This window comes from Gavialis gangeticus, unplaced genomic scaffold (assembly GCF_001723915.1).
Source record: "Gavialis gangeticus isolate Ggan-Ray unplaced genomic scaffold, GavGan_comp1, whole genome shotgun sequence".
NCBI classification, from domain to species: domain Eukaryota; kingdom Metazoa; phylum Chordata; order Crocodylia; family Gavialidae; genus Gavialis; species Gavialis gangeticus.
Window position 1 is genome coordinate 255,118,976 of NW_017729032.1, and position 619 is coordinate 255,119,594.

The window sequence follows — 619 nt, forward strand, 5'->3', positions numbered from 1 at the left end:
TGATGAATGACACCACCTATGCTCCATGTTGGCCACCTCCCCTACCCCCTGCAGTGGGGGTGCTGGGATGAGCATACAGCTCCCAGCTCCCCATGGCCAACAGAGCAAGCTGCATTAGGCAAGAGGTTCAAATACAGGCACAGACATTCACCCCCTGCGGCTCAGAAAGAGCCAGGCACCATTTCCAACCCCATCCCGGCTATCCCATCTGCCTGCCTCTTTCTGCTGCTCTCAGGGAGAAGAGCCGATCCCGCTGCTAGATCCACTGCCATGTCTCCTCGGAGGGCCGTGTGGTCTCGGGGCCCGCGGGGGTTTCAGCGTGGCAAGACAGCCGATGCCCACTGGTCCTGCCTTCGGTGTCCAGCAACTGGGCCACGCTGACCTGCTGTTGGCAAGGCCGAGGCTAGCCCCCCAGTCCTGCCCCAGCCTGGGCCAGGGGGGTGCACAAGACAGCGGCACACGTGGTGCCCAAGGGGGAGGGGAGAGGAGCCCCCCAGCCCCGCCCTTGGCACCCTCCAGCCCGCTCAGGGGCTGCCCGAGGCACACGGGGAGGGGCCCAGCCCGGCCGCGGAAAGGAGAAGGGAGGGTGGAGATAAGGGGGAACTGGGGCGGGGCGGGG